The sequence below is a fragment of the Pteropus medius genome, unplaced genomic scaffold (genome assembly GCF_902729225.1).
Source record: "Pteropus medius unplaced genomic scaffold, Ma_sr-lr_union100, whole genome shotgun sequence".
NCBI lineage: Eukaryota > Metazoa > Chordata > Mammalia > Chiroptera > Pteropodidae > Pteropus > Pteropus medius.
In genome coordinates, this window is record NW_024351729.1 from 4,015,131 (window position 1) to 4,026,914 (window position 11,784).

Sequence of the window (11,784 nt, forward strand, 5' to 3'; positions counted from 1 at the left end):
GACTAAGCATTTAATCCCCTAAAGATGAGACATCTTTAGGTAAGACATCTGTGAAATGGAAACACTTATAGTTAGAAGAGTAGAAACCTGTCTCCATAGCATAAGTTTAGCACATAAATATCTTGGTCACATTCTCCAGAATAGAAACTGGATTAAATTAAAAGAGTTGATATTTTGCAGAATGATTGTAAAATTACACATGTAGGTCCAAAAAATAGCTACAAAATTACTTGATAGGGGAAAAAGTAGAAAGAATCCCATGTGAGAGGCAGAGTTGAGAATTTTAATAAGCTCAATATAAAGAAGCAGTGAACAGTGGATTTCCCAAATATCGATGCAATTATAGGAAACATTGATGTACATATGAAATACAGAGACAAAATATAATGTTTCTTATTGTGTATTGGGTATTGTATATGTGAAATATTTCAGTTATTGAATAACTGGCATACAGAAAACAATATAATTTGATATTTTATCTTAGTACATTTTATTTCCTTTTTTTTAGTAAAATGATCTGGTGACTTGTATGATCATGTTGCTTTTTTTCTTTCTCATTTTATAGAAACAAATTCCTTTACGTTAGAAAGGAACAAACTCCTTTTGTCTAGCTATTAAAATCATTATATATATATGGTGAATTTACAATTGTAGTTTCTCAAGAACGCATGTTTCACCTATCGAAAATTACCTTTCCTTCAATACTTGATTTGATTCAGCTTGCCTGTTTATTTATTTGTCTGTTTGTTTATTTATTTATTTATTTATTTTACATTTTGATATTTGTTAACTAAAACGGTCCAGAAAAGGGTTAGATCAAAATACAGGGGTAAGGGTTAAAATAAAAGTTGTTTTTAGTTTGATTGTTTTTTAGGAGACTGTAACCAGTCCAGAAAGCTGTTTTATCTCCTTAAACAGGACTCAAACCACATCATTTAAGTGTTATATTTCAAAAGAAATTCTTCCTCTTCCCCTTTGTCTTTGTTTTTACCTGTAAGCCAGCTTTCCTAAGAACATGGATGGATTGTGGTGGGGTGGAGTGGGGAGGAGGGAAAAGTTAGATAAAACAGTTAAAAAAGAAAAAGGCAAAATCTTAAAAATGAAAGCTAGTGAGGAAAAAGGGTCACTAATTGCCCAAGAAGCATTCACTGAGGTAATCCTCTAATCCCTCCATAACCATGTCTAGAGAGGAATTTAGAGAGGCCAGCAAAAACAATGCATCCTTGATTTTCTGGACACTTGGTTTGGGTTGAGGAGTTTCTGGTTGGATGGATCTCTTCTTGATGTCTTTACTACTATTTAGAATCCTTTGATTCTCAATAAAGAATTGATTAGGATGACTCAAAGAAAAACCTCAATTAACTACATTATGTGTCATCTCTAAGAACTTCTGACAGGCTACCTAGTAGTGTGTCCCTACTAAACCGAAAATCTAGTTTATCCCTCTAGGAGAGATCTTAGATGACTATAACTTCTGCTTCAGCAGCTCTGGATTGCTGTGACTCAGTGAGCACCCGTACTAATCACCTTGGCTTGGTGGATTGGTTAGAATAATCTTTAAGCAACTGAAAGGTATATAGTCTGAACTTTTACCTTCCTTTCAGAAGCTATGACGGTTATTGTAAGAGTAGCCTTTATCAAGCTTGTCTAGATCCATCTCTCCTGTAATAAATTATTGCTTCCAGAACTGCAGTGCCTATTCCAATGTCAAACCAATGACCTTAGGAAGAGGACATGCTGCATTCGGCCTTCATGGCAAAGGTGATTTTCCAGCAAGGCTTTGTGTAACTGATGCATCCAAGGTGGAAAGGATTTGGTAGAAAGCGAATTGATCTGATCTAAAGAAATTTTCCCAGCATTTTCCTGTGTGCTGGAATCTTGACCAGTGTAGGAATGACTGACGTGTTTAAGCAGAGGCTCAAGTCTCTCATGGGACTGTGCATCCAGCAAGGATCTGGCTATAAATCACTCTGGCCTCCAGCGCCTTTGGGGCAGCAGCTGGAAAGGCACCAGAGATGTGTGGGGAGGAACTGAGCCATCTGGCCTCTGGGAGGGCTGGAGGGGCAGCCCTCCCTCAGACAGAGTGCTGGCAGAGGATCCTGCACCTCCACTGAGACCTCCCCAGTCCTAGCTTGCAAACTCAGGCAGGTGCCACATCTTGATTTGGTTTTTGTCTTTAAAATATAATTCTCACTCTAGAATCTAGAATCTAGATAAAGTTAGTTAATAGAATGATTATAGATTTGGAAACCTCAGGTAGGCACTTTTCAAAGTTTTGAACTTATTACTTTGTGTATTTGAAAAAATATAATCAGAAGAGATCATTGAATGCTATGTTATCTTGCATAGTTATTATAAATGAATACATGATTCAAGTTTTAACATGAATTTTGCATTCCTCTAGTAACAATTAGTATTTTTTTAAGAAACTTTTTAAATTTTGCTTTTTTTCCTGCATTTTACAAAGAATATGTTCTTTGTCTTAGTTATTTCCAGCTACTACAGTGAAATGCCATTGACTAGGTGACTTATTATGAACAGAAATTTTATCCCTCACAGTTCTGGAGACTGGTCTGCAAGATCAGGGTGCCAGCATGGTTAGGTTCTGGTGATAGACAGCTCTCTTCTGTGTAGCAGACTGTCTACTTCTTGTATTCAGATGGTTGAAACTCTCTGCTCTCTTCCTATAAGGATGGTAATCCCATTCATAAGGGGTCCACCCTCATGTCCTAATTACATCCCCAAGATCCCACCTTCAAATACCATCATATTAAGGATTACATTTTAACATATAAATTTTGAATGGATGCAAATATTCAGTCCATAACATTCTCCTCAGTACTAATCATATGAGAAATTTCAAATACAAAATTTTAATGTTCAACCATTTTAAATTACCCAATAACAAAAACAGATATATAGTCCCATTATCTTTTAAACTGTAATAATTTCAATATTAAAACTTGCTTGAAATGTCACAAATAGAATATTTGCTTTAAACATTTCTAAAATAAATTTGCATAAAGTACTACCTATCCTAAACTCTCTGCATCAGAAAGCAGTTGAACAAGATAATTTTCTAAGTATTCCCTGTGATCCCATCTAAACTGTGCAACTGGATCATTCTCAAGCCCGTTGGAAACAATGACAGCCTTGGCAGGCTTGTGACGGTTGGCATAATGCAGATCCCTGTTTCTGAAAAGTGCCCACATGGCTTAAGTCACAGAGTGTGGAGTTTTGCCAGATTCACTAGATGGTTTGGTGTGGGGAGGTGGATAAGAAGAAGAAAACAATAGCAAAAACCACAGCCACTATCATTCAGTTCATTGTATTGTGTTTTAATTTCCATTGAGATATTTTTTTGACTCATGGATTCTTTAGAAGTGTGTCTATCTTTTCCAAATATTTGGAAATTTTCTTTTATTGATATCTAGTTGGATTCCATTGTGGTCAGAGATACCTTCTGTCTAATTTTAATTCTTTTACTTTTTTTTTTGTTTTGTTGTTCAGGGTATGGTGCATCTTGTTATATGTCTATGGACACTTGAATATCATATACATCCTGATGTTTCTTTGTGGAGTGTTTTATAAATGTCAATTAGAACCTGTTGATAGATGGTGTTGTTGAATTCTATGTCCTTGAATCTGTAGAGTTTTGTCTTATGCCAGTTTGGAAATATTTTCATCCATTATCTCTTCAAATATATATATATTTTTTCTATAGCTGCCCACGTTCTCCTGTCAGGGGCTCAGAAGACATAAATATTATGTCTTTTTTTTTATTTTTTATCCCAGATCCTGGAGCCTCTATTCATTTTTATTTTTTCATTCTATATTCAGATTGAGTAATTTCTGTTGTTCTGTCTTCAAATTCATTGATTCTTCTGTCCCTTTCATTTTAAAGTTTATGTACAGAAATACTGGCCATTCATTCTTATCTTGATATATATTTAAAAGACAAATATTTAAATTCTAAAGTACAGGGGACTAAATCTGTAGCAGGTCATGGTGGTGGTAGCTTCCCTAGAACCAATGAAGAATTCTGTTTGGGAGAAAAGCTGTTCAGTCTTGTGAAATATCCTATAGTGTTATTCTTCACCCTTCCCATGCCCCACTGACCAACCTAGGAAATATTCTCACTTCTTATCATAGTAGAAATATTATATTAGCAGGGAGAATGGAAAATTAGTATTTTCAAGGTATGATATTTTAGCTCTTAATTTATTGAGAATATAATGGCGCTGAAGTTAGACTTCACTTGGTATCGGTTAACTAAGAAAAACATGTGCATAAAGATATCAATGATATTTATTATGTCAACATAGTTGTTCAGAACAATAATACAGATACACACTCTTGGACACGCAGACACACACTTACATTGCAGAGATTATTAAAGATAAATTTCCCCATAGAACAATTTTGTTTTAGAATGAGGTCAAAGATGAATTGTTACATTTAAATTTGGTGATCACTTTATGTTAGTTACCATACAATTCATAATTTAATATAATCTGTTAGTAGATCAAATATTAGATCAAATGTGGAAAATATACATATATTCACCTGGGTAGTTTTATTTCTAAATTTTATATAGCTATGTTATAATCTAAAATAGTTAATGCATATTCCAAAGAAATTTAACTTTAAATGACAAACATTTAAAGACATATTCTTCATGAATTTTCTTTTATTTGCCTAGAATATGTGATCAAAAGTACTTGAATTCAAACTTTCCAAATATCTCTTCTAAATAGCTGACATTTCAGTTCAATTCATACTATTTTTAAAACTTGAAATTTTAGAAGATGCAATTATTATATTCGTTCAATGTGTGTCTTTTAGCTCTTATCATAGAACTATGTATTTAAACACACACTTTACAAAAGAGCAAAACAGACAACAGGTGGAAAGAAGTTTTGGAAACTTAACATATTGACATTGTAACTGCTGTGCACTGTAGGTACTGTAAATAGAAGAGCTGTTTTTCTTCCTTTTGCATATTGATTTACTATTAATAGACTGTGATATTTTGTATTTCATAAAAGTTGCCTGCAGAGTTTTTTGAATCAGATATCGGATTTCAGAAATTCGAAATATAATTTCAAGTTGGTCATTTTTAAATATATTATACCATTATTTGAACTCAGATGCCAGTGAATATCCTTTTGAAGGGAAGGGATTCCTTTGTTCTATTATACACAATGAAAAGAGAATTCTCTTAAGTTTTATGGTTAGTTTCCATCAATCTTCAGATTATGCCATTGCTGGGTTGTATTAAATTGCCAATCTGCAGATATAATGACCTTAGAACGTGAGGTTGAACTTATTCTAAGGCAAACCCCTTGCTTTTCCTATATTACCACCTCACACAGCACTACAAACCATTGTTATCTTCTGTTAGAAATGATTGAGTTGTTTTTGTTTCTTTTCTCTCTCTTTTTAAAATAAACATTGAAGAGTCATGGGTTTCAGAAAAAGTATCCTGAGAAATTATATACAAATAATTGAAACTCATCCATGCATGAAGATTTGATGAAAGAATTTAAATATTTATGTCTAGTTGTAGACTGCAAATATTTGACAACTAATACTGTAATGGGTAATGATAAGGCTTCTACAATTTGAGGCATACAATTCTTATTTTAATATTTTAATGAAAGTAAAATTGTTCTGATAATGATCAGTCAGGTCTAAAGTGCCAAAGTGGAGCAAGAGCTTTTAAGATAGATTATGGGAATTTTTTAGATTAAAAAACCCTCAAGTAAGCACTCATAAAGCTTGCCCTATTGTCACTCTAACTCAAAACACTTTCCGTCTAATTATCCAGGGGGAAAAATCACATTGATGTAGTAACTGTTTTTAATTCTCTATTTGTTTTAAAAACACTTTCAAATTTTGAAATTAAATAGTTTATTGTGAGTCTTTTTCATGTGTTCAGGATATTTATGAAGTCATTAAACATGCCAAAAAAGATAACTCTTTAAACAGGATAACAAAAGAAGCTCTCTAATGATATTTAAAAAAAAGAAAATTAAGTTTAGAAAGCTAATTACAAAAGGATCAGAACTGCATAAATCACAAAAGATTATGACATTGAAATTCTGTAAGTATAAATCTATGGAAAGATTTTTAAAATAGCTGATCTTAGAACTATAAATTACTCTGATTATATACCTTGCTAAATATATTCAACAGATATATTTTTTCAAATTTTGATTTAATAGAAACAACCTGTTTTTCTTTTTTTAAAAAAGCTTTATCTAAAGCATTTATAAATATCAGTTATCAACTATCTCTGCTAATATTGTCATTATCAGTTTCAAAGGTTATTTTTCATGCCAGCAAACAATTGCCATCAACAATACTTTTAGTGAAAACTATAGTAAAATGTTTCCAAACACTTTCTTTTGTCTATACTGCTTCAGCTTAGAGGAATTTTATTCTTTCAGGAAAGATCGGTTTTAAAAGTATTTATTTACCTTTTGTCCAAACTACAGTTTTTACAGTCCTTCACAGGCCCACTGCCTTTTAATACCTTTAATAAAAGAAAACAACAACAACAACAACAACAAAACAGTTATTTCACTTCCCTAGCCTCTCATTCACCATGCTTTCACAAACTTCACTTCCTTACTATGGCTGAGTTCTGATTTCATATTTCACAATGGGCTATTTAAAATGAATTATCTGTGGATAATTTTATTTTATTTTTTTTGCATTATTTTTGCAAGAGGTTCAACCAAGCAACCCTAGCTTGTTATCTGCTGTTCCAAGTCATTATCAATCAGATGCTTTTTAAGTTATCATTGTCTGAGATTATTAAACATTTTACTTCTTTGATGCTCCATTAACAATGTTATAAATTTCATATATTACATAGTGTGTTCAATCCTTTAGAAAGATGTTGAAAATATGTCCAAAAAACTCATTATTCTAAACAAATGCCTGGCCCTCCTAAATATATCTGATATTGACAAATTGATGCCTACAGAGAGACAGCCATATCCATAAGACAAAGGTCCCATTTATCTACTTTTGTTTTGTAACAGCTTTATTGAGGTATAATATTTATATATACCATAATATTCAGTCACTTAATTTGTATAACCAAACATTTTTTTTACTATAGTCACAGTGTTGTGCAATAATTACTAATCAATTTTGGAACATATTCCTCACCCCAAAAGTAAATTAGATATTTTTTAGCTTTCACTCCCAATCACCATCCCCACCCCTTCCAGTGCCAGGTAACTACTCATCTATTTTCTATCTGTATAGATTTGCCTATTCTGGACATTTCATGTAAATGGAACCATATAATATGTCATCATTTCATTTAGTTTAATATTTTCAAAGTTCATTCATTTTGTAGCATGCATCATTACTTCATTTCATTGTATGGACATACTACATTTTATTTATCCATTCATCAGTTGAGAGTCATTTGATTGTATCCAATCTTTGCGACTATAAATAATGTTGCTATGAACATTCATATGTAAGTTTTTTTTGTGGACATATATTTGTTTTTTCTCAAGTATATACTTAGGAGTGGAATTACTAGGTCAAATGGTAGCTCTATATTTAGTATTTTGACTTACTGCCAGACTGTTTTCCAAAGTGTCTGAACCTTTTTAAAGTTATCACCTGGAATATATGATGATTCTGATTTCTCTACATGCTTGTCCAACCTTGTTAGTATCTGTCTTTTTTATAATAGCTATATTAATGGTTATGAAGTGATATCTTGTTATGGTTTGATTTGCATTTCTCTGATGACTAATAATGTTGGGCATCTTTTCATGCACTCAGTGCCATTTGTACATCTCTTTGTAAAAACATTCAGTTCTTTTGCCCATTTTTTAAAATTGGGTTATTTGTCTCATTATTGAGTTGTAAGTGTTCATTATATATGCTAGATATAAGTTCTTATGATTTCAGAATATTTCTTGTGTTGTCATTTTTACTTTTTCTATATTTTTTATTTTTCCAATTATAGTTGACATACAATATTATATTAATTTCAGGTGTACATCATACTGATTAGACACTTATATAACTTATGATGTGATCACCCCAATAGATCCAGTATCCATCTGATACCATACATAGTTATTATAATACTACTGATTATATTTCCCATTCTGTACTCTATATCTCCATGACTGTTTTGTAACTATCAATATGTACCTCTTAATCCCCTCCCCTTTCAAACTGGCCCTTCACCCCCAAATCTGAAAACCTTCAAAATGCTCTCTGTATTAATGAGCTTGCTTCTGTTGTTTGTTTATCCTATTCTCTAGATACTACGTATGATATTGTCTTTCTCTGCTCACTTACTCCACTTAGCACAATACCCTCTAGGTCAGTCCATGTTGTTGCAGATGGCAAGACTTCATTCTTTTTAAGGCTGAGTGATATTGCATTGTATATATGTACCACTTCTTCTTTATCCATTCATTTATTGATGGACACCAGGTGGCCTCCATATGTTCACTATAGTAAATAATACTTCAATGAACATATGGATTCTCTGGGCTGTGTCAGAGGCAAAGGAATCAAATGTGTCAGATTATCACTGCTCTTGCCAAATTTTAGCAGATTGTCATAAATGTTTCGTCACTTGCTATATGCCTATGGAACCATTTCTAGAGACTTTAAATGATTTTCCCCCCATTTAATCAGCTTATCTGGGGATTCAGCTCCACAGAGCCCCTCACACTGCCATTGAGTATTGGAACTCACATATACCTACTTTTGCCTCAGTGATAATGATGATTATGGTAATAATAATTATTATTATTATATACAGGCTATATAAAATGCTATATGTTATATAATAATAATTATATACAAGTATTTAAAAAATAAAATATATATTTTCCAAATAATTAGGTGTTTGATAAAACATATTTATTTGCAGTTTCTCTATGGCTGAGGTAAGCCATGTTTTTTCAGTAAACTGGAAGTATCTGTGACATTGCATTATTTCACCTTCCATGGGTATGTGTGTGTCTGTGTGTTTGGGTTTCTCTTCTCTACAAATGTGTACTTTGTTGAGGGCTTGATTGTGCTTATTCATCTTTGTATTGTCTGACACATATCATATTATAATCCACATTGTCAGCTTTAATATGCTAGTTAGTTGATTATTTGGTAGATGACAACTGTCTTGCTAAATGTTTGAAAATATAAATAGATTTTGGTTTTGTGTAACCACAGATTATTGCTCTTCAACACAATGTAAAATAATTTGGGTGAGAAGTCAGATGTCTTTTGGTTTATTGTGAGTTGAAGGTACACAGAACTTACTATATGCCTTAAAATCCCCTCATCTACTTTTCCTGAATCAAGTTCAATACAACAATCCTGGTAGTTGAATCATAACTGGAGCTGAAGTGAAAATATAAATACATTTTAAAATTTTCTACAAGTTCCAATTTTCTACAGAACTCCATGGACAGCTTTGTAAGAAGAGTTTTCTTTGGTTAAAAAAAACAAAACAAAACAAACAAACAAACAAAAAAACCACTAGGTGGCTGAAGACATAGGTTGCCTAACTATCAAAACCTTGGTAAATTGATATAATTCTCAATACAATAGCATAACTTTTAGAAAGCTATTCTTTAATTGACAGCTAGTCTCTTGGAGTCACCATTTATTTTCTTTTATTTATTTATTTGTTTGTTTGTTTGTTTGTTTTATTTTCAGGCAGGGCAACTCTTGTTTGACCTCCCAGATTGCAAGGACCTTGTCAGTTTACAACCCCTTATTTTTTTATTTTTTATGCCTACAGCACCTGATCTTCCTGGGTGGTCTCCTATCCAAGTACTAACCAGGCCCGACCCTGCTTAGTTTCTGAGATCAGATGGGAGCGGGCTTGTTCAGGGTTGCATGGCCATAGACCTGGAGTCACCCACCATTTAATAAGTTGCATTAAATAGCAAAAAGGTAACTGGAAAACTAAACTGTAATCTAGTAAATCTAATGAAAAATTGTTCCAAGCTGTAGACTTAAATTTATTACCCAAGACTGGATTTTAGTAGAACACAGGAATAACCAGCACAATGCTTATTAGTTTAACAAATGCTATCTGAATGCATGTACTTGGTCCAGGTTATAAATGCATTAAAATAAAATGGCTCATACTTCCTTCCTTTTCGTGAAAATCTGGGAATAGTTGGTGGTTTGACATTCTCAAAATATGTTACTTGTCCTAGAAAATTTACAAGCTATTCATGGGTTAGTAATGTGAGAATCTTTATTTTAGTATAAAAATGGGGACAAGTCCCAGGTGAGAAATTTTAATTAAAGAAATCTTCTATCAGAATAATTGATAAAATTAATTGAGTTTTTTGCTTTTATATATACACAAGAATAAGTTTAAATATTTAAGAATACTATTTAAATAATTGTATAGTATTTTAATTTCCAAAGTTTTTATTCAATAATTTTGTAATTATTTTGAAATCTTATTATTACATCATTGTGAGTGAAAAACAACTCTGTCTTCTAAACTTTATAATCTTGTATTTAAATCACAGATAAAATATGAAGATATTTTAAAATTCCATTTCCTAAATTTAAACTTACATATAAAAACAAATATTTCTTTTACCATATGTGTGTGTGTGTGTATTCAAGTGAGCTCCTGTATAAAGAACTATTATGAAATTGAAAAGAAAACAAAAATGTTAAAGAGCATATAAACCTAAAACCCAGCTATGAAACACATACTAAGAAAGTCATACATTGATTTTTCATCTTAATGAGCCATCATCCTTGCCTTTAAATGATCACAGAATTAAGTATGCCTATATTAGAATAGTTTTTCTACTTGAAATTAATTTGGAATATAAGAAAAATGTATTGTGCACATTGGAGAACTTCAATAAATAACTTAAGGATCATGTATCTAAAAAATTCTTCTACATATTTTTCTAAAAAGGTGGAATTAGAGCTTAACTTGTCTTACTGTGCTTGAATGAAAGAATAGACTAAATGGTGCTTCATTCTTTAGATGTTTCTTTTAGATGAAAATAAGCGTAAAGAAAAATAAGATTTGAATGTAAGCCACAAACAAGCGAGTAAGTACAATCTACTTCTAGAAAAAAAATTCATACTCAAATTCTCAAAATACACAATCTCCTTCCCAGACTTGGGTGAAATATACATTCCAGTACCCAATGCAATCTCAACTTACATCTATTGTCCTAACATTATTACTAAATCTTACCTTTATTTTATTATTAAAAACATCTTGGTTTGGACAACTTTATATAGTTACTTAATCATTGATTTACTGGAAATTCTGACATTCTATTAATTAGCTATTCTTTTATGTTAGATATTAAGATCCTTTCTTTCAAAATATTCCCATTAGGGTCAAAATATTAATCCACTTCATTAACTACTATCAGTTAGTAGTTATTGTTTTTTATTATCCAGTTTACTTTAAAAAACATTAAGATATTCTAATTTTAAAACTATATATTTGTGTCATAATTTTAAATAGCCTTGGTAAGGTAAAATTGAAATACAGTAAAATTAATACATTTTGAGAGAACAATTTGATGAATATAGCTGATTGTTAACAGTGTCATAACCGCCACCACTGCAAGATGTAAAACAATTTCATCTATGGAATATCTCTGTGGATGAAACAATTTCATCTACAATTCAGCCTCTGATTTCCAGCTATAGGCAAAAACTGCTGTATTTCCTATAACTATAGTTCTTCCTTTTCTAGCATTTCATATAAATACTTGACTTCTTTCCTTT

The 11,784-nt window shown here is 31.7% G+C and overlaps 2 pseudogenes; both read right to left on the bottom strand.

Annotated features, from left to right (window-relative positions):
• Positions 1-1,051: 1,051 nt before the first annotated feature.
• LOC120587720 (DNA primase large subunit-like) lies at positions 1,052-3,212 on the bottom strand (annotated as a pseudogene).
• Positions 3,213-9,790: 6,578 nt separating this feature from the next.
• On the bottom strand, positions 9,791-9,909 carry LOC120587813 (uncharacterized; annotated as a pseudogene).
• Positions 9,910-11,784: the final 1,875 nt, after the last annotated feature.